The 26,105-nt window shown below is 40.7% G+C and overlaps 1 long non-coding RNA gene across 1 annotated transcript in view; it reads right to left on the bottom strand.

Annotated features, from left to right (window-relative positions):
* The window catches only part of LOC133093139 (uncharacterized), a 156,137-nt gene extending 135,898 nt beyond the window's left edge, over window positions 1-20,239 (bottom strand). The window contains exon 1 of the long non-coding RNA XR_009701241.1: window positions 20,135-20,239. This is a non-coding gene — a long non-coding RNA (uncharacterized LOC133093139). The remainder of the gene's footprint in view (window positions 1-20,134) is intronic.
* Window positions 20,240-26,105: the final 5,866 nt, after the last annotated feature.

Raw genomic sequence — 26,105 nt, 5'->3', positions numbered from 1 at the left:
GTGCATGTGTCTTTTTGAATTATGGTTGTCTCTGGGTATCTGCCCAGTAGTGCGATTGCTGGGTCATATGGTAATTCTATTTTTAGTTTTCTAAGGAACCTCCATACTGTTCTCCATAGTAGCTGTATCAATTTACATTCCCACCAACAGTGCAAGAGGGTTCCCTTTTCTCTACACCCTCTCCAGCATTTGTTGTTTGTAGATTTTCTGATGATACCCATTCTAACCGGTGTGAGGTGATACCTCATTGCAGTTTTGATTTGCATTTCTCTAATAATTAGTGATGTTGAGCAGCTTTTCATGCGCTTCTTGGCCATCTGTATGTCTTCTTCAGAGAACTGTCTATTTAGGTCTTCTGCCCATTTTCTGATTGGGTTGTTTGTTTCTTTAATATTGAGCTGCGTGAGCTGTTTATATATTTTGGAGATTAATCCTTTGTCCGTTGATTCACTTGTAAATATTTTCTCCCATTCTGAGGGTTGTCTTTCATCTTGTTTATGGTTTCCTTTGCTGTGCAAAAGCTTTTAAGTTTCATTAGGTCCCATTTGTTTATTTTTGTTTTTATTTCCATTACTCTAGGAGGTGGATCAAAAAAGATCTTGCTGAGATTTATGTCAAAGAGTGTTCTTCCTATGTTTTCCTCTAAGAGTTTTATAGTGTCCAGTCTTAAATTTAGGTCTTTAATCCATTTTGAGTTTGTTTTTGTGTATGGTGTTAGGGAGTATTCTAATTTCATTCTTTCCATGTAGCTGTCCAATTTTCCGAGCACCACTTATTGAAGACTGTCTTTTCTCCATTGTATATCCTTGTCTCCTTTGTCATAGATTAGTTGACCATAGGTGCGTGGGTTTATCTCTGGTCTTTCTATCCTGTTCCATTGATCTATATTTCTGTTTTTGTGCCAGTGCCATATTGTCTTGATTACTGTAGCTATGTAGTATTGTCTGAAATCAGGGAGTCTTGATTCCTCCAGCTCCATTTTTTCCCTCAAGATTGCTTTGGTTATTTGGGGTCTTTTGTGTCTCCATACAAATTTTAAGATTTTTGTTCTAGTTCTGTAAAAAATGCCATTGGTAATTTGATAGGGATTGCATTGAATCTGTAGATTGCTTTGGGTAGCATAGTCATTTTCACAATATTGATTCTTCCAATCCAAGAACATGGTATATCTGTCCATCTGTTTGTGTCATCTTTGATTTCTTTCATCAGTGTCTTATAGATTTCTGAGTACAGGTCTTTAATCTCCTTAGGTAGGTTTATTCTTAGGTATTTTATTCTTTTTGTTGAAATGGTGAATGGGATTGTTTCCTTAATTTCTCTTTCTGATCTTTCATTGTTAGTGTATAGGAATGCAAGAGATTTTTGTGTGTTAATTTTGTATCCTGCCACTTTACCAAATTCACTGATTAGCTCTAGTAGTTTTCTCGTGGCATCTTTGGGATTCTCTATGTATAGTATCATGTCATCTGCAAACAGTGACAGTTTTCCTTCTTCTTTTCCAATTTCTATTCCTTTTATTTCTTTTTCTTCTCTGATTGTCGTGGCTAGGACTTCCAAAACTACATTGAATAAGAGTGGCAAGAGTGGACATCCTGTCTTGCTCCTGATCTTAGAGGAAATGGTTTCAGTTTTTCACCATTGAGAATGATGTTTGCTGTGGGTTTGTCGTATATGGCCTTTGTGATGTTGAGGTAGGTTCCCTCTATGGCCACTTTCTGGAGAGTTTTTATCATAAATGGGTGTTGAATTTTGTCAAAAGCTTTTTCTGCATCTATTGAGATGATCATATGGTTTTTATTCTTCAATTTGTTAATATGGTGTACCACATTGATTGATTTGTGTATATTGAAGAAACCTTGCATCCCTGGGATAAATCCCACTTGATCATGGTGTGTCGTCCTTTTAATGTGTTGTTGGATTCTGTTTGCTAGTATTTTGTTGAGGATTTTTGCATCTACATTCATCAGTGATATTGGTCTGTAATTTCTTTTTTTGTAGTATCTTTGTCTGGTTTTGGTATCAGGGTGATGATGGCCTCGTAGAATGAGTTTGAGAGTCTTCTTTCCTCTGCAATTTTTTGGAAGAGTTTGAGAAGGATAGGTGTTAGCTCTTCTCTAAATGTTTGATAGAATTCACCTGTAAAGCCATCTGGTCCTGGATTTTTGTTTGTTGGAAGATTTTTATCCACAGTTTCAATTTCATTACTTCTGATTGGAAGTAGTATTCCAATTGGAATATTTCCAATACTACTACAATTGGAAGTGGTAGTAATATTATTTTCATATTTTCTATTTCTTCCTGGTTCAGTCTTGGAAGGTTATACCTTTTTAAGAATTTGTCCATTTCCTCCAGGTTGTCCATTCTATTGGCATAGAGTTGCTTGTAGTAGTCTCTTAGGATGCTTTGTATTTCTGTGGTGTCCTTTGTAACTTCTCCTTTTTCATTTCTAATTTTATTGATTTGAGTCCTCTCCCTCTTTTTCTTGATGAGGCTGGCTAAAGGTTTATCAGTTTTGTTTATCTTCTCAAAGAACCAGCTTTTAGTTTTATTGATCTTTGCTATTGTTTTCTTTGTTTCTATTTCATTTATTTCTGCTCTGATCTTTATCATTTCTTTCCTTCTACTAACTTTGGGTTTTGTTTGTTCTTCTTTCTCTAGATCCTTTAGGTGTGAGGTTAGGTTGTTTATTTGAGATTTTTCTTCTTTCTTGAGGTAGGATTGTATTGCTATGAACTTCCCTCTTAGAACTGCTTTTGCTGCATCCCATAGGTTTTTGATCATCGTGTTTTCATTGTAATTAGTCTCTAGGTATTTTTTCATTTCCTCTTTGATTTCTTCAGTGATCTCTTGGTTATTTAGTAACGTATTGTTTAGCCTCCATGTGTTTGTGTTTTTTATGTTTTTTCCCCTGTAATTTATTTCTAATGTCATAGCGTTGTGGTCGGAAAAGATGCTTGATATGATTTCAGTTTTCTTAAATTTTCTGAGGCTTGATTTGTGACCCAAGATGTGATCTATCCCGGAGAATGTGCCGTGTGCACTTGAGAAGAAAGTGTAATCTGCTGTTTTCGGATGGAATGTCCTATAAATATCAATTAAATCTATCTGGTCTATTGTGTCATTTAGAGCTTTTGTTTCCTTATTAATTTTCTGTCTGGATGATCTGTCCATTGGTGTAAGTGAGGTGTTAAAGTCTCCCACTATTATTGTGTTACTCTTGATTTCCTCTTTTATAGCTGTTAGCATTTGCCTTATGTATTGAGGTGCTCCTATGTTGGGTGCATATATATTTATAATTGTTATATCTTCTTGGATTGATCCCTTGATCATTATGTAGTGTCCTCCTTGTCTCTTGTAACATTCTTAATTTTAAAGTCTATTTTATCTGATATGAGTATTGCTACTCCAGCTTTCTATTGATTTCCATTTGCATAGAATATCTTTTTCCATCCCCTCACTTTCAGTCTGTATGTGTCCCTAGGTCTGAACTGCATCTCTTGTAGACAGCATATATATGGGTCTTGTATTTGTATCCATTCAGCTAGTCTGTGTCTTTTGGTTGGAGCATTTAATCCATACACAGTTAAGGTGATTATCTATATGTATGTTCCTATTACCATTTTCTTAAGTGTTTTGGGTTTATTTTTGTAGGTCCTTTTCTTCTCCTGTGTTTCCTGCCTAGAGAAGTTCGTTTAGTATTTGTTGTAAAGCTGGTTTGGTGCTGCTGAATTCTCTTCATTTTTGCTTGTCTGTAAAGCTTTTGATTTCTCCATCAAATATGAATGAGATCCTTGCTGGGTAGAGTAATCTTGGTTGTAGGTTCTTCCCTTTCATCACTTTAAATATATCATACCACTCCCTTCTGGCTTGTAGAGTTTCTGCTGAGAAATCAGCTGTTAACCTTATGGGAGTTCCTTTGTACATTATTTGTCATTTTTCCCTTGTTGCTTTTAATAATTTTTCTTTGTCTATAATTTTTGTCAGTTTGTTTACTATGTGTCTCAGCGTGTTTCTCCTTGGGTTTATCCTGCCTGGGACTCTCTGCGCTTCCTGGACTTGGGTGGCTATTTCCTTTCCCATGTTATGGAAGTTTTTGACTATAATCTCTTTTCTCGGGTCCTTTCTCCCTCTCTCCTCCTTCTGGGACCCATATAATGTGAATGTTGTTGCGTTTAATGTTGTCCCAGAGGTCTCTTAGGCTGTCTTCATTTCTTTTCATTTCTTTTTCTTTATTCTGTTCCACAGCAGTGAATTCCACCATTCTGTCTTCCTGGTCACTTATCCGTTCTTCTGCTTCAGTTATTCTGCTATTGATTCCTTCTAGTGTAGTTTTCATTTCAGGTATTGTATTGTTCATCTCTGTTTGTTTGTTCTTTCATTCTTCTAGGTCTTTGTTAAACATTTCTTGCATCTTCTCAATCTTTGCCTCCATTCTTTTTCCAAGGTCCTGGATCATCTTCACTGTCATTATTCTGAATTCTTTTTCTGGAAGGTTGCCTATCTCCATTTCATTAGTTGTTTTTCTGGGGTTTTACCTTGTTGCTTAATCTGGTACATAGCCCTCTGCCTATTCATTTTGTGTGTCTTTCTCTGAATGTGGTTTTCGTTCCACAGGCTGCAGAACTGTAGTTCTTCTTGCTTCTGCTGTCTTCCCTCTGGTGGATGAGGCTATCTAAGAGGCTTGTGCAAGCTTCCTGATGGGAGGGACTGGTGGTGGGTAGAGCTGAGTGTTGCTCTGGTGGGCAGAGTTCAGTAAAACTTTAATCCACTTGTCTGCTGATGGGTGGGGCTGGGTTCCCTCCCTCTTGATTTTTTGGCCTGAGGTGACCCAACACTGGAGCCTACCCGGCTCTTTGGTGGGGCTCATGGAGTACTCTGGGAGGGCTCATGCCAAGGAGTACTTCCCAGAACTTCTGCTGCCAGTGTCCTTGTCCCCATGGTGAGCCACATCCACCCCCCACCTCTGCAGGAGACCCTCCAACACTAGCAGGTAGGTCCGGTTCAGTCTCCCATGGGGTCACCACTCCCTCCCCTGGGTCCTAATGTGCACAGTACTTTGCGCGTGCCCTCCAAGAGTGCAGTCTCCACTTACTCCAGTCCTGTCGAATCCGCAATCAAATCCTGCCAGCTTTCAAAGTCTGATTCTCTAGGAATTCCTCCTCCCGTTGCCAGACCCCCAGGTTGGGAAGCCTGACGTGGGAATGGGAAGCCACTCCAGTGGGTGGACCTCTGTGGTATAAGTGTTCTCCAGTTTCTGAGTCACCCACCCAGTGGCCATGGGATTTGATTTTATTATGATTGTGCCCCTCCTACCATCTCATTGCAGCTTCTCTCCTGTCCTTGGATGTGGGGCATCTTTCTTGGTGAGTTCCAGTGTCCTCCTGTCAATGACTGTTCAGCACTTAGTTGTGATTCCGGTGCTCTTGCAAGAGGGAGTGAGCGCACGTCCTTCTACTCCGCCATCTTGAACCCAGATTTGGCCTTTCTAAACCTAACCTCATTTACGGTTCATGACAACTTTAGAGTCTAAGTTGTTCTCATCTCTGGACAATTTCTACCTTTCCTGCTGACCACTCCTTATCTTTGCTCTATCCCAGCATGAAAAAAATTCTTTTCTGCACCAGGACTCCATACTGGCAAACAAGCAAACCTTTCTTAGCACTTGCCACAACATAAACTTCTCAAAAAGAAAGAAATAAATTAACATTCTACTGGCCATTTGGGAGAGACAAAGAAGCACAGAAACTTACACAGTGTGACTGGGAAGATAAGTCCTATAAATTTCTAATTGTGTGTCATAAACTTCCTAGAAGAGCATTCCCCAAAAAGCATTCAATAGGATGCTAACAGAGTCACATAGATGAAAGGTTCCAAGGACATAAATTTGGGAAGTACAGGGTTGAAAAAGCTAAGCCCATTTCTATAATGCAGAACTTCTCAGAGGCTTAGTGTGCTGACATGCAATGTGAGTCTCCGTGAGGCAGAGAAAACATTTGGCATTTCACAGACTTAGTCATGGACCCATCCTTCGGGGGAGCAGAATACAGGGAGAAAGGTATCTTTTGAGAGACACATCTTCCAGGAATTACTCTGGAAAACACTGGCCTAGCCAGGATATATTGAGTTTCAAAGGATGGAGTTGCCATGACTATTGACATAAGGATTCCCTGTGGTCTGAAGTGGTTGGAGAGGGTATCTTAAAAGTAGTATGATTCTCGGGAATTCCCTGGCCGTCCAGTGGTTAGGACTCTGTGCTTTCACTTCCAGGGACAAGGTTCGATCCCTGGTCAGGGAACTAAGATCCCACAAGCCACGTGGCACAACCAAATAAAAATTTAGAAATTAAAAATAAATAAAAAATAAAGTATTTTTAAAAAGTAGTATGATTCTTATTAGTGATCAAAACACAGAGAGAGGAGAGGAGAGGAGGGTGTTTGGGCGGGGAAAATAGCTTCAGCAAGGGAGAAAAATTACAAGCTGTGTTTGAAAAGCACCAGCGTGGAAGGTATGTTGTGGAAAAGGCCAAAAGACATAGGAGGAGGGAGAAATGAATAGGAAAGAGGCTTAGAACCTGACTGTGAGAACCTCATCCTGAGAGTGTAGGAAACAACTCAACTTCAAGGCAAAAGTGCAGACCAGGGGTGCTGCAAGAGCATCACTGAATTAGGCACAAATGAATAAAATGATACCTACTGTTGTAAGACCAGACACTATAAAACTCTTAGAGGAAAACATAGGAAGAACACTCTTGGACATAAACCACAGCAAGATCTTTTTTGATCCACCTCCTAGAGTAATGGAAATAAAAACAAAAATAAACAAATGGGACCTAATGAAACTTCAAAGCTTTTGCACAGCAAAGGAAACCATAACAAGACGAAAAGACAACCCTCAGAATGGGAGAAAATATTTGCAAACGAATCAACAGACAAAGGATTAATCTCCAAAATATATAAACAGCTCATGCAGCTCAATATTAAAGAAACAAACAACCCAATCAGAAAATGGGCAGAAGACCTAAATAGACATTTCTCTGAAGAAGACATACAGATGGCCAAGAAGCACATGAAAAGATGCTCAACATCACTAATTATTAGAGAAATGCAAATCAAAACTACAATGAGGTATCACCTCACACCAGTTAGAATGGGCATCATCAGAAAATCTACAAACAATAAATGCTGGAGAGGGTGTGGAGAAAAGGGAACCCTCTTGCACTGTTGGTGGGAATGTAAATTGATACAGCCACTATAGAGGACAGTATGGAGGTTCCTTAAAAACTAAAAATAGAATTACCATATGACCCAGCAATCGCACTACTGGACATATACCCTGAGAAAACCATAATTCAAAAAGACTCATGTACCACAATGTTCACTGCAGCACTATTTACAATAGCCAGGTCATGGAAGCAACCTAAATGCCCATCGACAGACGAATGGATAAAGAAGATGTGGTACATATATACAATGGAATATTACTCGGCCATAAAAAGGAACATAATTGGGTCATTTCTTGAGATGTGGATGGATCTAGAGACTGTCATACAGAGTGAAGTAAGTCAGAAAGAGAAAAACAAATATCGTATATTAATGCATGTATGTGGAACCTAGAAAAATGGTACAGATAAACCAGTTTGCAGGGCAGAAGTTGAGACACAGATGTAGAGAACAAACGTATGGACACCAAGGGGGGAAAGCTGCGGGGGGGTGAGGATGGTGGTGTGATAAATTGGGCGATTGGGATTGACATGTATACACTGATGTGTATAAAATTGATGACTGATAAGAACCTACTGTATAAAAAAGTAAATAAAATAAAATTAAAAAATTAAAAAAAAAATGATACCTACTGTCTACTGGGCAGGGAGGAAGGAGAGTGCTGGTGAACTTGGCATGTAGTAGAGCCTTGGCAGTGCAGGGACAAGAGCCCTGGCGTGTTAGGGAACTCTCACCTTGCACACCCGCACTGTTGTGACTTTGGACAAGCAAGTTCACCCCCCACCCCCCCAGGGACCCAGTGTTCTCATCTGGGAATTAAGAGGAACTGACGCTCTGGTCCCCTACTATTCTAACACCCCTACTACTCTAACACCAGTCTCTGATGTCATGAAAGTCACAAATGTCCATAGCCAGCAGGAGTAGAAGGAACGGGGCATTTTGAGGTCAGACACCACACTCCATTCTCCCACCGTGAGCTTGACAGAGACGTTTTCAGCTGACAAGCCCTTCTGCAAAGAGAGTGCAGCTGTGTCAGTCTGGGCTGCTCTGCAGTCCAATACAGCCACCTGTGCCATCTGGGCAAGGGGTGGGAACCCAAGAGGCATGAGTTCTGAGAGAATCAAGGGACAGTCTATTGGGAGACAAGAAGACAGAGGAATTGTGAGCTGTGTCTCTTCCCGTTGAGTTCAGGCAAGCTAACTGCCATCCCTTCTGAATCTTAACGAGGGAATGGATCAGGTGCATGTTTTCTAATTCCTCAGCTACTTCCTGAACTACCAAGAATCAATTAACAGCTCCCACATCTGTAAAATTAAGAAATTCATCGTAGTTTCATAGGGCGGTGGAGTGGACTGAATGGCATAGGTTATATAAAACACAAAACCCCATGCCTGGCCTAGAGGACAAGTCAATACATGTTCACAGCTTTGTAGTCTAAGCGTGTTGTGCTCAAACCTAATTATTTCCCAGAATGCATCACTGATGTGTTGCTTCCTCCATCCCACACCCCTGTCTCACCCCAACACTTCCCTGCCTGCTGATGGGACTCAGCTCCAGCCACTCAAGGCATCCTTCAGTGGACAAAAGGACCAAGAAAATATAGACCCACTTGGGCATCTCAAACTTCTTTTTACTTAGAGCTGACACTGTGATTTTAGCTAAAATGTTAGAATAATTTTGTTTTCCATTATTAGCATGATTCTTCCTTACCATGATGAAATATGGTTTCCTTTGGTTTTAAAAAAAAAGTGTCCAATGTGTTGTAAAAGATGAAGTAATGCCTAGTAACCTTGGTTGTTTTTTAAAACCCCTTCCTATCAGCTTCTTAAGGGACTTGGTTGTAATGTTGATCCATGCCACAGTATATTTGCTTCATGCCCAGATTCTGGCTGACCCCTTAATGGGTAAATTAATTAGGTAATATGAGTCAATTAATCAGAATGCATAGTTATTCTTATGAACTCTACTGCCAGCGCATGAACTCATGACATGTATTTCATAAATGGGAAGAACGGCTAAAATAAAAGTATAGATTTTTATATGATATATGGTTCTAAAAGTCAGACACTATGAATAATTCATCCATTCGTCCACCCAAGAAGTGTTAATTAAGGACCTACTAAGAACCAGTCACAATTCTCAGCACTGGATGTAATAGATGGGTCTAGTCAAGGAGGGGTAGTAGGTGTGCAAACAAATCTGCACACACAGATTTATGATGGAGGTGGGGACGGGATGGGATGGTGAACAGTGTGGAGGCCACACTCCTGCCAGAGGGTCAACCAAGGTTTCAGAGGGACAGAGTTGCATCTAGAAGGATGCTTAGGGACTCAATGGATAGATAGAAAGGGAGAGAGAAAGAAAGAGTGATAGAAAGATGTTCCAGGTATTGGGAATTTCCTCTGAAAATGCCTCAAGGCTCCAGGGAGCAGACTAACTCAGAATGGCTAGAATGTAAAGTCCCAGAGAAAGAGAGGGGAAGTGATGAACAGGCGCTAAGTGGAGGAACAGGCAGAGCTTAGAAGACCTTGAGTAGCACACTAAGGAGTCCTGAAGGCAATGCAGAGTTTCTGCAGGGTTTTAATCACAAGGAGTGGTGTGGCCAGGTGTTTAAAAGATCACTCTGGAGACAATGTGGTTGATGGACTAGGGAGAACAAGACTGGTGGGAAGATAAGCTTAGAAAGGATATCATAAGTCCCAGGTGAGAGATGATGGAGGTCCGGGGTTAGTCAATGGCATAAAGGAGAGAAAAGAGACAATAGATTTCAGTTATATTTTTTCCAGTTTTATTGAGATATAATTGACTCAGGTATATTTAACAGCCCGAATCAGCAGGGTTTGCTCATGGATGGAGGTAAAGTGAAAGGGAAGAGTCTGGGGTTGTAAGTGGATGAATGGCAACACCATCAACTCAAGTAGTGGAGAGAGAACAGGTGTTCAGGGAGGTTCATGAGCTCCATTCAGCCAGGTGGATTTGAGGGGACCGTGGGACATCCAAATGCAGGTACTGGACAAGTTGTTGTACAGGTGGGGCTGAAGCTCAGGGAATGAGTCTGAGCTGGTGAAAGGCAGTCAGAAATCATCACTGCTATTGTAAAGGAATCAAGAGAGATGTGTGATTGCTCAGGAGGGGCGGGGGAAGAAGAGGAGTCCAAGAAAGAGGTAAGTCCAAGGATGATATAGCAAGACAGAGGATGATATAGAGAAAGGGGGGTGGACATGGAAATCACCGGATAGAACATTTCAAGAGTGTGCAGTCCACAGCGTCAAATGGCACAAGGAATGAGCACTGGACGTGTTCCTGGTTTGCACATTTCAGTTCCCGTGAGGTCAACTGGCACTGAGTATCAGCCACAAACAGGGAGGTGCCAATTGATACAAAAGGAGAGAAAACCCAATGGCTCTCCAACTTTAATGTGCATCAGAAACACATGAAGGGTAGGTTTAAATACAGATTCCTGGGGCCCCACCCTCAGAGATTTTGATACAGTGGGTCTACAGGAGATCCCAGGAATCTGCATTCTTAACAAGTACCCGAGAGAGTTGCTATGAGGGCAGTCAAAGAATCCACTCTTAGAAACACTGTGAAGGTGCCTCCCTTGAAGTCAAAATTGAGACTTTTTTAACAAAAGCATTTTATTAACAAAAGTGTTCCCCAGGGGTCACTAGTATCCATCTCTTCCACTCAGAGAGGCCGAGGAGGCTTCTGGGTTGGTTTAACCTTCCAAGTGACTTCAATCTTGTAGCCCTCAGCATCCTCAAAATGAGATCAGCAGTTCTCATAACTGGAAGAATAACTTTTGCATTTAAGAAAATATATCGACAACGTCCTGGCTGCCAAATTTCTAAAGTCTCCCCAGTAGATTCTGTGGTCCAGCCAAGTTTAGAAACAACTGAATAGATGATCTCTAATCCAACATCAATCATTAATAGTCCATGAATTCAATGAGCATCTGCAAGAGGAATTGTGTTTTGGTTGCTGATGTATGGTCCCCATAAACCTCCCTGTCAAAAAGGAAGTTTAAGATTCCTTGATGTCAGCAGAGCCTGCGATAGAAACTTTAGTCCAACTGTGAGTTTTCAGAGTAAATATTATGACAATGATGTAGAATTTTAGCTGGTCCCGTTAATTATGCAGTTGAAGCACTTGGATGGTTCACGGGTACCCTGATGTAAACATTCTGTTCAGTAATTGTTACTGTCAAGTTCAATGGCCTCCTCCAATCAGTCAGCAGAGATTTACCATTGTTGTTATAACAAGAGGAGTCCAGGAAGAATGAGTCCTTTCATCAGCTCTGAAATAGGAAGACTTGGTATGCATATTTTTAAGTCAGTGCCAAACAATAAAGTCTCTGGCTAATAAGGATTATTAAGGGAAATGGGATGCCTAACAAGTAACATAAAGGGCTGGCAATCACTATTATTTCAAAAGTGCCATTCCTCCAGAGGTAAAAGAGACAGACAAATACTTGCAAATGAGCCAGTTACCCCTCTAACCTTTTCTTCTTTCCTCCTGTGGTGATCCCCAGACTAGGGAATGCTGAAAGAGAAGGCAGCTGAGGAACAGGGGACCACATGGCAGACAAGCACTGAAAACCCACTTGCAGGGTCTGCCTTTGTTGTCTCCCGGATTTCTCTTAGGATGGCCCCAGGGAGGTACCATCAGCTTCCTACAAAACAGAGGAGATTTCCCCTGCTGAAAAACCTCAGTAGGGTTCCCAGGGCTTACACAATAAAACTAATATTGCTTATAGAGGCAAGCAAGAGTGTTTTCCATGGGGCCTTCACTCCTCTCTCTTCTTGCCACCCACCCTTCCCTATCCTCATTCCCATACCCCCAACAGGTACACACCCTCCATTCCGTGAACATTGAACTTCTTACTTTCCACAGCTCCTCACTGGGCAAATCTCCCTCCTCTCTCAAGACCCAGCTCAGACAGCACTACCTTGGTGAAGCCTTCCCAGATTATCCCAGACAGACATATGGATCCACCTTTGACACTCTGGAGCCCTTTGTTTAAACTCCTATGACATCAAGGACCCTGCTAAACTATCTTTTATCCAATTGCCCATCCAACTCTTATGCTGGACCATGAGCAGCTTCAAGGCCAAGTTCATAGCAGATTCTCAAAAATATTTGTTGGATGGATAGAAGGAAGGATAGATGTATGGAGCAACAGACAACAGAAAGGAAAAGAAGGAGGCAGAAAGGAGAATTGGGCTGGAGTCAAGAGACCTATATTTCTTTATCTGTTGATACAACAAACATGCATTGGGAGTAACTATCAAGTTCCACACTGTGTGAGGCACAGTGAGACAAATAAGACACACCTCTGACCCCCAAAGAAGGCTCACAGGCCAGCAAGGGACACATAAATACACAAGTACATTGACGTCTGTGGAAGTATACATAGGGTGTTATGATATCTTATAGGAGAATTAGCTAAAACAGTCCAGGAGGGTCAGACTGAAAGCTGAATCCTAATGCATGAGTGGAGCTGGAAGCAATTCACATTTCCAGTAGAGCGACAGAATGTGCAAAGGCATGAAAATAAAGAAAAGCTTGGGCAAAGAATTGAAAAACAACGCTGAGGTGTATCTTAGCGTGCAGGCAGGAGAGATGAGGCTGGAGAGAGAAGCAGGATGTGGCCATGAAGGAGTCTAGAGTAACTATGGACATGAGGGTAAGCAGAGAAAAAGCTCTCACTGAACTCCGGGCCTTTGCACATGCTGTTCCTTTTACTTAAAATAAGTTCAGTTTCCTCCAGCCAAACCCTGCCCCTTCAGTTAGAGGTTCCAGGCACCCTACACTTGACCTTTACAACACTCATCAAAATTCATTAAACTATCCTTTCTGGTATCTGTCTGCCCCAGTAAACTGGAAGATTCGCCAGGGCAGGCATTGTATATGTGTTGTTCATCATCGTATTCCTAGCACCTAGAAAGTGCCTGGCCTATAGTAAGCCCTCCATAAATATTAGTTAAATAGATGCAAGGACTTCATGGTCTTGTTAACCAAATCTTTCCATCATGGAATCTATGAAATAGTAAAAAGAATCTCACCTGGAGGAGTATTTGAGAAAAGTCCATGAGGTAGAAAAGATCCTAGCAGAGCTGGTTCTCATCCAGCCACTGACACTCAGCCATGATGTGACCCCCAGCAAGGCAGGGCAGCTCACCAAGGTTTGCCTTCTTATTTGTCAAATGGGGCCCTTGGACTGGATGAACACTAAGAATGCCCCTAACTCATAAAATCAGTGGTTTTTACATTGCAGTAGCTCCAAAGCCATAATGGCCCATGGCAAGGAGTTCCTTGGCAATACTAACTTGGAGGAAAGAACTCAGTGCCATTCACTTCCAGGACTGTGGTCTCACTGAATTTGTACTCAGGGAAGCAGGTGCAAAGTCCACTCTTGACTTTATTAGATGTGAAAATACAATCAGAGACGAAAAGAGAGGTCACGTCTCCTGCTCAAATAAACTTTCTTTCAGTGAGTCCCCAGGAGATGGATATGGAGAGCCCAATGTTTTCCACTTTCAAGTTTAAAAGGCCCAGAAACAGTCACTGTGCCTACAGCCAAACCTGGGAGAAGAGCTTGCTCGAGGTGTCTCCTGCAGCAAAGGGCCACGTGGTCTGCTCTCCGCCCAGGAAAGTCGGAGGGTTGGAAACAAATTAAGCCATGATTTAAGTAATTTCATCTATGTGTTTCCAGAAATTAATTATATTTATTGTATCTGACACCAGTCATGGATAGCAAGCGCCTTTTGTGAGTCTTACAACAAAAGTTAGAAAGCATTACTCGTAATGGCTGATTTTGCTTTATTATATCTGACTCAGAGCCAAAGGTAGACAGCACTTAGAGCTGTCTGTGGACATTAATGTTTGGAAAGCAACACAGCTCCCCTCCCTGGCCTCCTACCAGCACTTGCACATGCAGCCCACCCCCTCCCAGTATAAGGATGATGGGGGTGGGGGGGCGGCCGGGAGGCAGGGAAGCTGTTCAAAACCCTTAGGATTTGTTGTGTAGCCACCATACCCCAAGCACAGTGCTAGGCATTGCTGGATCCTCAGCGGTGGGTAAGACAAGGATCCCCGCCGTCCAGGTATAATTGATAATAGTCTAAAAAACATTATCCCATAAAAATCATATTATATGTCGTAAGACAGGATGAGGATGTACACAAAAGGGAAAGATGCATTCTAGTTGGGAGAAATCAGGAAAGGAGGTGGCATATGAGATGAGCCAGCAAAGAAGAGGCATCTCTAAGGAAGACACAAATGGGAACTGATTTGGGGTGCCAAGAACAGCATAAGCGAAGGTGGGAAACCAAGGAAGCCTGGGGCATGTTCAGGCAAGGCTTCAGATGGCATGTGTCCAGGTGGGGAAATAGCACACAGTGGGACGGGAAAGATGGAGCATGCGGTTGAAGGCCTTGAATACTTCCTGAAGAGCGTGCCTATGTTTGGTAGTCAGTCAGGAGCATGCACGCCATTAAGCAGAAGAGTAAGAAAAGAGCTACGCTCCAAGGGTATTAGTGCAGGGATAGTGTTAGGTATGCAGCCAGCGGGGCCTTAAGAAATTGCCTTCCCTGGCCCAATTGAGAGACACTTCTCTAGAACACAGGCACACCTGGTGATTAGGGTCTGTAGTGTTGCTTCAGTACTACAGAAATTAACATGGCGGCCTTGGCAAATTTCAGTCAGCTGGCCCGGGAACCTAACTATCATGTGTCCATAGAAAAATGCAATTGTGAATTTCAAGCTGTTGCCATAGAAACAAGCTTCAAAGACAGCCCATTTGTGAGCTGCAGATGACGAAGATTTGTGTCATATCTTTAAGGCGTGCTTCCACTTTTCAAGAATTTGACATCTAGTGGAAAAGATGAACATATTTTGGACAAAGGAACCAGGATATCCAAGCATGAGGGCATTTACATCCACCTGTGCCCACGATATCAGGACAAGAACATAACCCATCAGGGAGCACCCACACACATACCTCACTAGCTACACAGTGGTCTGTCTCCATAAGCCTTAAAAAAATAGCAAGGATGTGAAATGGTTCTAAAATCCATAACATCTTCCCAGAGTTAATTTTACTGGGAAATTGTTCCCCCTTTTTAGAACATTAGTCCCTAAGGACAGAGTACAGTGAGGAGAAGCTTGTTTTTTTATGAATTTGCCTAAGAAAGTTGATACACACTAAAGTCCATCTAGTTATGCAATTCCCTCGCATCTGTCCCTTGTTTGTTTACTTTGAAACCACCGATCTAAATCTTCTTGGGACACTCAATGCAAAATAATAATAAAAGTCTGGTCATGTTTATTTGGCTTTAAAGGAAAAAAGTAGCAGAAGAAAGGAACAAGGTCTCAGCTAATGATTAAGAAAATATGGCGGAAATGAACATCTACAAAAAATGAATCAAGAATGAATCTCTGTATCTCTGCATTGTCAATGGATTCTTTTTCTTCACAAATAAGACACTTACGTCTTTCTTCCCTGCGTATTTTCTGGATCCATCATTGAGACGCCATATTTTATTGTGCCAAATATATTAATAAGTTCTTAAACATCATAAAAAGTCTCTACTACTTATCTTCGAAAAAATATGTAACTCAAAAGATACAGTAAAATTGTACCAGTAAAGTTATGAATGCTAGCATAAATAGGCATATGTACATATTTATATGTCTATTGAGAAATGCACATCTATACATTTTTAACTTTTTATTTCAACATAATTTTAGGCTTACAGAAAAGCTGAAGAATAGTATAATGAATTTAGAATTCCCATGTACCTTTCACCAAGATTCCCCAGATATTACCATTTATCTTGTGTGTGTAGCTAGATACATAAGTTCCAGACATGATTCACTTTTAACCCTAATCACTGAAGTTTGTGTCTCCTAAAAACAAGAACATTCTCTTACATAACCACAATATCATTATTCAAGTAAGAAAATTAACAATACTATTGTCCAATACCTATTATGCAGACTTTATTCAAATTTGGCCAATTGTCCAAATAGTGACCTTGAGAGCAAAGGAAAATCCCGCATCACACATAGCGTTGATTTGACATATGTTCAGCAATACCGACCACCTTCATGTGTAAAGAGCAGAGAAACTGTTGCCGTCATGAAGAATCTCAGAAAATATTCCCTTGAGCTCTTCCTGAGGAATTTACTAGAGCACAAGCTTCAGACAACGAAAATGACTAGAGAAGCATGCACACAAGGCAGGTGGTGAGCATCTTAACATGTGGTTACTTGAAGAACTAAAACTTAATGAGACTTTATAAAGGGAGACTTTATAGTCTATATGACTATATAAATATAGATCTGCCTACAAGTATATAGTAAAACCATAAAAAATAGAGGGAGAATGAAGGTAGCATATGTGACAAAATGAAGTTAACCATTTTCAGGAATCATAATTGGTGGTAATAGCATTATGGTGTTATTCTGAGACTGTTGTGTATATACTATGGAATAAAGCAAGTGAGTAATTATGGGAAGTTCTAATTCTACCACTCTAATTCTGTGTGCTTGAGAACTAAGGTTTTTGGTGTGAAATAAAGGAGATACACATGCAATACAGAGGAGGTAAAGTACAAACACTGTAGTCTTGAACTTGAATTAGAAATCAGTGTGAATTCACAAGGCATTTTATCTTAGATAATAGATAGGTAGATAGGTAGATAGATACATAGATAGATAGATACATAGATAGATAGATAAACAGACATAGATACAGACATATACATACATGTGTGTTTTCCTAGCTCTGTCCACTGGAAAAGCCTAGAAATGGTGATGAACTCAGTTCTAGATTCATGTCAAGAAGACACAAGAGCAACTGGTTATAGAGGCCTAACTTGAAGAGCTTCTCTGGGTCAAAGATGGGACAATGTGAACCCCCATAAGGATGAGAATTGCTATAGACTGAAACTCATCAAATATGTTTAAATCCATGCGCTCATAATGACATGTTTTAAAAACCTAACTGGTCAACTTTCAAGGATGACAAGGAACCCATACATTATCTTGAAAACTAAGTAAGTAAAAGGAGAGTGCCAAATATTTATATTACTTCCCTATATGAACTATACCACCAGGTAACCAAATAGTAGATGAAAGATGGTATCTCCTTATAAAATTATCCCAGCTAATATAGCTGGGATAAACAAAAACTAAATGATGGAATTAGAACATCAGCATACTGCAGTGCTCAGTGAATGAATAGATCTAGACGATGTACATCATATAAAAAACAAGGGAGAAATGAGCATGTATGTGATGGAAGAAAACAGCACCACCTACAATATTCTAGTCCAGGGGCTAAACCTGGACCTGGTAAGACTTCTGGATCCAGATGCCAATTTATAGGAGGACAGAGAACAGAGGAGCAGGTTGATCTGCACCATGAGTGTGCAGTCAGCAAACTCCAGCCTGGGGGACACTCCACAGGTCAGAGGTCCCAGGTTCTTCAGGTTTAAATGTAAAAATGTTTTTTAATGGGCAAAACCTATAGTGTTTAGGGCTGCATACTTTGGATTAAACCATAATGATGCAACAAATTTAATACCATAATATCCATAAAAGTGATTACTTTTGGTGGGAGTGAGGGAATTTCTAGGGTGACTGGCAAAGTTCTACAAAGTTTTACGATAAAACTGCTTTAAAATACATTTAAAAGTCAAAAACTTAATAGGTGTTGTTTTAAAAAGACTTTCCAGAACAGGAATCCATTATCATTATGATATACAATGTGGGGAAACCCTTACAGTATACATCTACATATAAAATAAATGTCTAGAAGAAGTCTTGTTCAGCCTGCACATGATGTCTAGATGAATATTGTTCAGCCTGCACACTGAACTATGAACTGTGAAGGGGGGGTGGTCCTGATGCAGCCCAGAATGAGATGGAGAGAGAGCTGGGAGACTCAGCCCAAGAGGACTCGCACATTTAGCTTGATGTATTTTTATACCATTTGCATTTTTACAAGTGACTTTTCATGTATTGCTTTTTTTTTAACATCTTTATTGGAGTATAACTGCTTTACAGCGCTGTGTTAGTTTCTGCTTTATAACAAAGTGAATCAGCTATACATATACATATATCCCGATATCTCCTCCCTCTTGGTCTCCCTCCCACCTTCCCTATCCCACCCCTCTAGGTGGTCACAAAGCACTGAGCTGATCTCCCTGTGCTATGTGGCTGCTTCCCACTAGCTATCTATTTTACATTTGGTAGCGTATACATGTCCATGCCACTCTCTCACTTCGTCCCAGCTTACCCTTCCCCTTCCCCATGTCCTCAAGTCCATTCTCTACATCTACATCTTTATTCCCGTCCTGCCCCTAGGTTCTTCAGAACCTTTTTTTCTTTTTTTAGATTCCATATATATGTGTTAGCATATGGTATTTTTCTCTTTCTGACTTACTTCACTCTGTATGACAGTCTCTAGGTCCATCCACCTCACTACAAATAACTCAACTTCGTTTCTTTTTATGGCTGAGTAATATTCATTGAAATTCAATATTCATCAAGTAATATTCCATTGAAGATATGTGCCACATCTTCTTTATCCATTCATCTGTCAATGGACACTTAGGTTGCTTCCATGTCCTGGCTATTGTAAATAGAGCTGCAATGAACACTGTGGTACATGACTCTTTTTGAACTATGGTATTCTCAGGCTATATGCCCAGTAGTGGGATTGCTGGGTTTTATGGTAGTTCTATTTTTAGTTGTTTTATGGAATCTCCATACTGTTCTCCATAGTGGCTGTAGTGGGACCTAATGAAACTTAAAAGATTTTGCACAGCAAAGGAAACCATAAACAAGACAAAAAGACAGCCCTCAGAATGGGAGAAAATATTTGCAAATGAAGCAACTGACAAAGGATTAATCTCCAAAATTTACAAGCAGCTCATGTAGCTCAATATCAAAAAAGTAAACAACCCAATCCAAAAATGGGCAGAAGACCTAAATAGACATTTCTCCAAAGAAGATATACAGATGGCCAACAAACACATGAAAGGATGCTCCACATCACTAATCATTAGAGAAATGCAAATCAAAACTACAATAAGGTATCACCTCACACCAGTCAGAATGGCCATCATCAAAAAATCTACAAACAATAAATGCTGGAGAGGGTGTGGAGAAAAGGGAACCCTCTTGCACTGTTGGTGGGAATGTAAATTCATGTATTGTTTATATAGATTAAATGACTCAATCAATCAAGGAGTTAGTGAACTAAAGAATGTGCAAGCTAGTGGGAAAAAGTGGGTGAGCAAGTGAATAAGTAAGTGAGTGAGTTAATGAATAAGTGAATCTGTAAGTGAGAGAGGGAGGGAGTAAATAAATGGAGAAAGAAAAAAGTACCCCAGTATGGTAGGCAGGTCCTAATAGAAAAGTCTTTATAAAATCATGTTTAGCAAACCACAGGGGAAAAACAGAACATGGGAAATACGGTCAACCCAGATATTTCACAGCCTGCGTATCTGAAGATCCTTAAATCCCTAGCCACTGATTCAATGAGGTTATATGCTAAAATTTTATAAATGAAAAATTTACAAGGAAACTTGAGGAGAGACCAGTCAAATATGAATTCAGAACCAAATGCCACTTTGAAAGATCCTGTGTATCCATCCTAACACCAGCCTGCCTACACTCCCCTCCAGGAAACCCCTCATCATGAGATCCCACCAGGAAGTCTCCCTGGCCTTTCAAATTTCATCATCTGCGAAGAATTCTAAAGCACACCTCTGAATCCACCCAGAACTGCAAACATTCCTTTTAAACACAGAACCACAGCCTCTGAATCCCTGGCCACCCAGTGTCCAAATTCAGAGCCGAAAGGTGTTCTTTCAAACTTGAAGCAGTTCAGAACCACCTACCTCCAAGTTTCTTCGAGTCACCATATTTAACTCTGGGAATTCGAGGTTCTGGAAAGCTTGTCAGAAGGAGGGTATGTTGCTTAATTTCCCTGGGCTTCCGTCAGGGTCTCCATCTGTAAAACGGAAGGAATTCATCACCCATCACAGAGGGGCATGTGACCTCAATGAGAGAATTATGTGAAATGCTTAATACGATGCCTGCTTCACAGCAAATGCTCAGTGGGTGTTTGCTGTGGTTCCTCACTTTTATGAAGGTGAAATTCACGTAACATAAAATTTTCCATTTTAAGGTGCACAATTCAGTGGCAATTAGTATGGTCACAGTATTGTGAACCATTTCCCTCTAGATCCGAAACATTTTCATTACCCAAAAAAAGCCCCTTATTCACTAAGCAGTTAACTCCCTGTTTCCCTTCTCCCCTGCTCCAGCAACCACTAATCTGCTTTCTGTCTCTATGGCTTTACCCATCCTGGATGTATCATATAAACAGAATCATACAATATGGGACTGTTGTGTCTGGCTTCTTTCACTAAGTATAATGTTTTCAAGATTCATCCATATCATAGTGTGTATCAATATTTCATTCCTTTTTAAGGCTGAATAATATTCCGTTGTATGTGTATACCACAATTTGTTTATCTGTTCATCTGTTGATGACATCTGGGTTGTTTCCACCTTTTGGCTGTCATGATAGCACTGCCATGAACATTCGTGTACATGTATTTAAGTACCTGTTTTCAATTCTTTGGGGTATAAACCTAGGAGTGAAATTGTTGGATCATATGGTAATTCTATGTCTAATTTTTTGAGGAACTGCAAAACTATCATTATTTCTAAAGCATTCATTTCAGTGTCTACTAAGAACAGGGCATTCTTTCACAGCGGGTGCTGTAAATATCCATGAGCTATAGCCCCTGCCCTCTGGGAACTTATTTTCTATAAGCAGCATTAATCCAAATGGAAACAAATAGTCATAATTTTCCACAGGCTGTTAGTTTTCTTCAAAGTGAGTACCTAAGCAAACTCATGACAATCGAACCTCAAATTTCAAAGTAGTCTTTATCCCCCAAATATACATATTTCAAATGCATATAGGTAAATAAGCCTATTCTTTTAAGTAGTGCTGATAACTTCTAACTGGGTCAAACTTGACTTTCTATCGCCAGTAACCAATAAAATATATTTTTAGGCCTTAAATCATACACATCCAGGTAAGCACAGATGCAAAACGGCAGAAAGCCTGTCTGACATAATTGCTCAGGTGGATCCATATCTTAGTAAAGGAAGGTTAGAGAAACAAATATAGTATCAAGTGGAGGAGCAATGAACAGAGCTCATAGAAACACGGAGGGAACGACAACATAGTAGGTTTCAGAACAACCAAGCCAGGGCAGAGATTCAAAGAGCAGAACAACACAACAACAATGCCAGGACATGGGGAAGATGTGCCAGTTATGGAAAGAGGCAGGGTTAAAAGATGAGAGAAGAATGTCAGTTTCATGTCCCTGCCAAATCTTTCACAGCTAATTACACCCTGACAGCCTATAAATTCCTCTAATAGTTCTCAATGAAGAAACTATTCTTCTACCCATTCCCACAACTATTAAGTAGCGTAGCTGGTTTAGACTAGCTTCCAGAATCACCCAAGTGGCGTTGATGATCATTGATGGGTGTGGACAAGAAAGAAAAAAGAATGCATTCTTTTGAGAGCCTTCTGGGCAAAAAGCACTATGTATGGTAAGTAGAAGATTCCGCACATAAAATGTCCCTATTTCCCAACTGAAACAAATATCTGAGGAGTACCTCTCCTCTCCTCTCTCTCTCTCTCTCTCTCTCTCTCTTCCTTCCACCCCTCAGACTAGGACCCAACACAGTAGCTGAGCTCTCCAACCAACCACCCCTCAAATTCATTTTTCAGAGTCAAGGGATTTATCTTTCCCACCATGGAAGAGTTCTGGTTCCATATATGTCAGCTAAGAAACAAAAATTCAGTTTTCAGAGACAGAGGCTCACTCATCTCCAACCAGCAGCTTCTTTCATGGTTCTGAATGAAGACAATGATAGTTAGCATTCATATGGTGGCTTTTGTCTTCAAGACACTTTAGAAAGAGGAGGGGGTAATGGGTTGACAGACCACCTTCAAAACCCTGTTTTTCAGGTGGCTAGTCTACATTTTGACTGTTTAAATAAAGCAGGAATGGAACAAAGACCCATTCAAAACGTCTAGTTCCAAGGAGAGAGTGAACCATCTATGGGGCAAAAGAAAATAAGTAATAAAATAAGTGTCAAGTCCCCAAAAGTGAGCCCCCCTCTGCTAAAGGTCACTGACTTAGGAGTCAGGCACAACTCATTTCAAATCCTTATCCTGCCATTTACTAGCTCTGTATCCTCTGAAAACATCCATATTCTCACTGGAAAATGGGAGAAATAACACCACCTACCAAATAGATTTAAGTGAGTTAATGTCCAGCCTAGTGGTCAGTAATCGTGGTGGTAGTGGTAATATTATGCCCCATATCAATGACCCAACTTTTAGAATGTAATTTATTATGTTATAGGACCAAGTCTTTTCAAAATATTAAATGGTTTGGGGATCCTTGAAAATGTTGAGAGGTAAGAAGTATTTTGCATTTTTTAAAACAATTTGGGGATTGTTTTTTTAAAGATTTTTTAAACCTTTGCAGTTAATAGCTGGGCATTACTGATGTAGCATGGGAGCATGAGCCAAGATTCTTCCAAGATGCTTGGGTAAGGATGTCTGAAACAAGAGATGCACCACATGAAACCCATAAAGGCTGCTTCTTCAGCCCATCGCCATGCTTGCCACCATTTATTGGGTTGGCCAAAAAGTTCATTTGGGTTTTTCATAAGACATTACAGAAAAACCCAAACGAACTTTTTGGCCAACCCAATATTTCCTCTTTGAGTGTGGCTTGGGATAAGGTAGTATCATTTGTGAAAGGAATTGCTCCAAGACACAGAAAGGCTTACAGAGATACTGATTTAAGAGTAAAAATTATGTTTGTTACTTCACCCTCAGTGGGTGAAGACCACTGAGGCTTACAATTGTCCTCGCATCAGCAGAGAATTTAGACATGTGAAGTAATTTCGCTACCTTGTAAATTTAGTACAATATCCTGACTTAAATACAACCAAACTGAGCCCACCTGGAGAATTTTGAATATCCAACTGGATATTTACAGATGACTTCAAAACGTGTATCTCCAGCCAAGATCTCACCTATGGATTTCAGAACCATAAATTCCATTTGGCATCTTAAATGCCACTTGTCCAAATCTGCTCTTAAGATCTTCTCTCCCAGTCCCAGTCCTTCTTCCCTCCTCCTGTGTCTCCTCTCTCAGGGAACTGTCCTTCCTACATCCAGTTTTGTTGAGTAGACTCTGAGGGGCCATCCTTGGCACCATTTTTTCCACCTCCCACCCACACATCACAGCCAACCCATCACCAACTCCTGTCCATTTTCCCTCCTAATAATAATTAGGTCTCTTCACTTCTCTCCAATTCCATGGCCACCAACCTACAAACCCAAGACACTGACATTTTTTGCATGAACTACTCCCCAGCATCCTCCCTGAACCTGCCCTAATCTCTTCCCCATGGTTTCCAGAATGATCTTCTCAAAACTCAACATTCCACCTTAAATTCCTCCTTGGCTTCCTATTGTTCAGGTAAAGGAGGAAACATTGAGCATGGCCTAGAACACTCACCATGATTTGACCTCACAGACTTTTACCTACTCTGAGCTCCATCCAGGGTCTCCATTCAAATATATGCCCACTCCTGTCACAGGGTCTTTGCTCATGCTCTTCCCCCTCCCAGACAATCTCTTTCGCCTAACCCCACCTCCGTCTGGACAATTCCTACTTGCCCTTCAAATCTCTGCTTAAAAATTGCTCCCTAAGAAATTGTCTTGGTCAGATTCTTACGTTCCATGTGGTTCAGTGTGGCTCCATATGTTCATGGAACCATATCTCTTTCTTCAGTGCTCTCCTTTCAGTCTGCATTTATCACCCCTCCACCTCACTGTTGTGACTGTTGTAATTGCTCCTCTACTAGCCTGTGGGCCCATGAGAGCAGGGACTGTGCCTGGTTTGTGCACCATTATACCCTGATTACCAAGGCCAGTGCCTAGTGAAAAGTAGGCACTTGGTAAATAGCTGTTGAATGAATGATGAAATGGATGTATGTGAAAAGGTATATTACATGTCTAATAGGAGGATATGAGAGCCTCAAGTGTAACCTTAAAAAGAGTCTATAGGACAAAATTCCAGGGCATGGCTAGGGAAGGGCAGAAGGGCTTCTGCATCCCAGGTCAGAGTCCTACAGCAATGTTACAAAGATCCTAGCCTTTGTTATTTCTAGCAAATTCTGTAGAAAGAGAGGGTACAAATATTTGGGCGTCTTCCTTTTATATCACCACCCTGAGAATCTTGAGTTTCAAATGGAGAGTCAATGGTGGGGGTGGTGATGAGAGAAAGAACGAAGGAAAATGTCATTCTAAAACATTCTAGAGCTTTCAGGACAAAATGCAAATGTGCCAAAGAATATCAGATAGAAATTGGGCCTATCTACAGTTTTGCAAAATGAATAAGGAGATCTCACAAATATCCATGCGTTTCATATCTTTTACAAATGATGTAGCCCCTCCAACCATCTTAAACACTGTTGGAAATTTCCAACTAACTGGGAAAAATATAGTTCTCAGCCTTTCCTCAAGATATCTGAGGAAGTGAGACTTGACACAGGTTTTCTGAGGTGTGGCAAAAGCCACGTCATGTTTCCGAAGGAAGATGGGAAGAGGTGTGTCCTGCCCAACCACACAGAATTTCTCGGCTGAGAACAGCCACTAGATCTGTGGCCCGGCTGTGAGCTGCCAGAGGATGCTTGCTTAAATGCTAAAAGGACTCCAGTCACGTGTTTTTCCTGTTTTGATAATTACTCGTTCATTTGAAAAGAAAAACAAAACAAAACAAAACATGAGCATCCATCTCACATGTGAGCCTACATTTAAAATCAAGCTTTCATGATGCATCTTTAGAGAACTAAAAATCTAACAATGCAAGGATAGAACCCTCCTGCAGAAAGACTAGCATCTTCCCCAAAAGCTAGCAGACTGTTCTTTCCAGCACTAGAGCTCAAAGTTTATTTCTTTGTTTCCTTTAAAAACTTCAACTTGAAAGAATATACATGATATTCTGAATTTGCATTGCAATCAGAACCACAGAAGTCTAAACTCAAGCTTTAAATAAAAGTGAAAAATGGATATGTGGCCGGCTTCTCCTGCCCCAGATCAGATGATTGAGAAGATGTTCAAGAACCTAATCCCATGAAATATGCAAGGTGCTGTCATGCATCCAACTCTCTTTTACTCTTTCTGAAGACCCCACCTGTATTGCTTCATCTCCTCTACCTGAACCAACTCCAAGCCAACCCAGAGCTCTTTTCTTCTAAGTTTACTGAACCTCGATCTTTAACCCCCTGACATTTTCTTGCCTTGGCAAAAACCCTAAAGCTTTCAGGGTGGTTAACAAACAGTAGGTGTCGGCCTCCAAGGTTAAGAATTCACGCTCCCAGGTGATAATCATCAGTATATTGTTCTGGAAAATTAAATACACCTGGGCCAAGTTTCTTAAGGCTGTACTCTTTGGAGATGTTTCAATTTTTTTAAAAAAGAAGCAGTTCAAGAATGTGAAGTTCATTGTTCACATATATTTTCCTAGACTTCTTTTCTTTTCTTTTTTCTCTGGTATTTCATTATGTGATTTGGGCTTTCCCCAGATTTTTACCTACCCTGGGCCTCTCTGATAAGTGAAAAATGTGCTTGCACTCTGCCATCTTAGTAGGGGCATCAAATGACAAAAGAAACTGTTCATTCGAGAAGGCCTGACTGCACTATCATTAGATTCAAGCAATCTATCTGCACAGTTCTCCAACAACAAGAATGACTCG

Source organism: Eubalaena glacialis, chromosome 6, assembly GCF_028564815.1.
Source record: "Eubalaena glacialis isolate mEubGla1 chromosome 6, mEubGla1.1.hap2.+ XY, whole genome shotgun sequence".
NCBI lineage: Eukaryota > Metazoa > Chordata > Mammalia > Artiodactyla > Balaenidae > Eubalaena > Eubalaena glacialis.
This window is presented reverse-complemented; position numbering and strand designations above follow the sequence as displayed.